We start from the raw sequence: 2,510 nt of genomic DNA, 5'->3' as shown, positions 1-2,510 counted from the left end.
GGGGGGCGGGGTGAGAGCCACACGCGTGTCACATTACATGTGTGTCACACGCATGTAGGGGATGACCATCCACTGACTGTATGTGCCTCGTCATAAGGGAGCATTGCTAACGAGGGGGGCAATTAGATGGGTCATTTTCGGCGGTGTGTCATCTTTTATTATTATTGTTATTATTTTATTTTTACACCCTCCTTGTGTTTGGGGTTGTTTTGTTTTCCCCCTTTAACCCCCTTGGAAAGGGAAATAAGGCCAAGCCTTCGCCGTCCTACCCGCTTCCACCCCCCAAAACCACCCAGGCCCTGGGAACACCTTGGGCCTGTACCAGCTGAGGAAACAAAAATCCCCATGTTTTGGGGAAAAACCAGCTGGAAATGGTACTGGAGGCCTTGCAGTCCCCATCGCCGTTGGGTGGGTGGCATGGGGGAAAGGCGAGGGGCAGAGGTTTGGGGGTTTCTTTGGTGTTTGGGGGGGGTTTTTTGGTGTTGTGTGGGGAGCTGGGGTGAGCTGGGCCGGGCGAGCGTCCCACCAGAGAAGCGCTAATCTCCGGTGTCAGGCGCGCCGGGGTATTTTGGGCTCCAACGTCCTCTCTCCCCTCCTATCGCTTTACCCCGCGCGCGGGTACGTGCACGCCGTGAGTCAGGGCTTTGGCACTGCCCGGCCACCCTTGGGGGGCCCTGCTGGCAGGGCTGCCATCCCTCACCCTGGTTTTTGGGGTGCTCAGGTGGAGATTTAGGGGTGTGCCAGGTTGGTGATCCCCCTCCCGTGCACCCGCCAGCGCTGGGCTGGCCTCAAAGCCCGTCCCCTCGTTCAGCTCTTGGGGTGGGTTGTTGGAGTGGGTTGTTTTCCCCGTGGGATGGGAGGAAGAGGGTCCCCAAAGTGGGTGAGGGGTGAGGGTTTGTCAAGGTCGCCCAATGGCAAAGCTGGCGGAGAAATGGGTGGGGGGTGGTAGGGCTGGGACCCCACTGGTGAGGCAGGTGACAGTCACGGTGGTGCTGCCCAAGTGACGCTCCTGGCACTTCCCCACCAGAGAGGATGGACACAAGTGTCCCGTTGATAGAAGGCACTGGATTTGGTCCTGTTTGGGCTTGCAAGGCTGGCATCCCCATGGGAAGGGGCTGTGTGGGGCGAGCAGCTGCCCCCTTCCAGCTGGGTGACATGGCAGGGGGAGACGTCGCCGTCCCCAGGGGACCTCGGGCACCCAGCTCCCTCCCTGGGCAGGCACACAGCTGGCACCACACTGGCTTTTCCAACAAAAATAACCCTTCGGAAGTGGCAGGATCCGTGGCAGGCTCCTGTATTTTGAGGACCCCTGTCTTGACTGGGGTGACTGTGGTATCAGGGCTCAGCTCAGAGCAGGGAGACACATCAGCTGGGACATTTTGTGGGGCAAATGGATGCAGAGATGAACCCTCCAGCAGCCATCCCACCTCTAACACCCCCCTCCTGTGATGCAAAGCTCCCTCCAGCCTCACGTTGGTCAACAGAAGGGACTCGCATCCATTTCCCGTGACATACAGTCGCTATTTGTCGCAATACCAGAAAGAGCATCTCCTTTTAATTGCCATTTAATCCCCATCTTGCCACCACTGAGTGGCCGGGGAGGTGAGTCGCTGTGGCCCTGGTGCTGGGTGAGCAGGTCGTGGCTCTGGGGAGGTGGGGGTGGCCGTGGTAATCAGCTGTAATTAATGTATTAAAAAGCGAGTAACCGCGCAACTCCCGTCAAAACACGCAGCAAGCACGAGGCTGGTGGCAGGTGAGCTCAGTGGTGGGAGTGGTGTGGCCATGCAGTGGTTGGAACGGGAGGAAATGGGCAATTTTGGGCTGTTCACAGGGGGAAAAAACAATGTTTTCCTGCCTTCGTACCTCTTCTCCTGTTTGTGGGAGCAGAGGATGGAGGAGAAGAGCGGAGAATGGGGCTGCAAACCAGAGGTGCTGCCAGGGTTTGTGTGGCAAGAGCCATCCCAGGGCTTTTGTGGGGTTGGGATCCATCAATGGATGGATGGATGCTGTCCCAAAAATGTCCCATTGCTAGGAGCTTCTCTCTCTCTCGATGGCAATAACAAAGGGCTGGTGGGGCCGCCGTGGTCTTTGCACCACCTTGGGAACTGCTGGTGGGTGGGTTATAAACAGACACCTTTGATTTTGGGAGCTCCCATCCCTGTGGGATTTTCTGGGGAGCCAGGCCATGCTGTGAGCTTCTCAGCTGCCCATCCAAGGTGTTATTTGGGGTCAGTGACCAAGCCAGGGGCCGGGGACATGCCTGGGCCACGGTGGCTGAGACCGGGCACCTGAGTGTTGCGGTCGGCGCGGGCACCTGAAGCGCGTGGGCGTTCGCTGTTGCCACCGTCACGTGGCAGCTTATGAAATGTTTTTTTGGAGGGAGGGAGGGGAGGTAATGATGGGGTGAGCCGGCGGGACACGCAGCAGGAGCCGTTCCCCCCCCCTCCTCGATAACGCGCGGCCGGATCCCGCGGCGGGGCCCGCGGCAGCGCCTACATGACCCGCGCTTT

The sequence above is a fragment of the Chaetura pelagica genome, unplaced genomic scaffold, assembly GCF_000747805.2.
Source record: "Chaetura pelagica isolate M959 unplaced genomic scaffold, ChaPel_1.0 scaffold757, whole genome shotgun sequence".
Classification (NCBI taxonomy): domain Eukaryota; kingdom Metazoa; phylum Chordata; class Aves; order Apodiformes; family Apodidae; genus Chaetura; species Chaetura pelagica.
Note: the sequence above shows the minus strand (reverse complement) of the source record.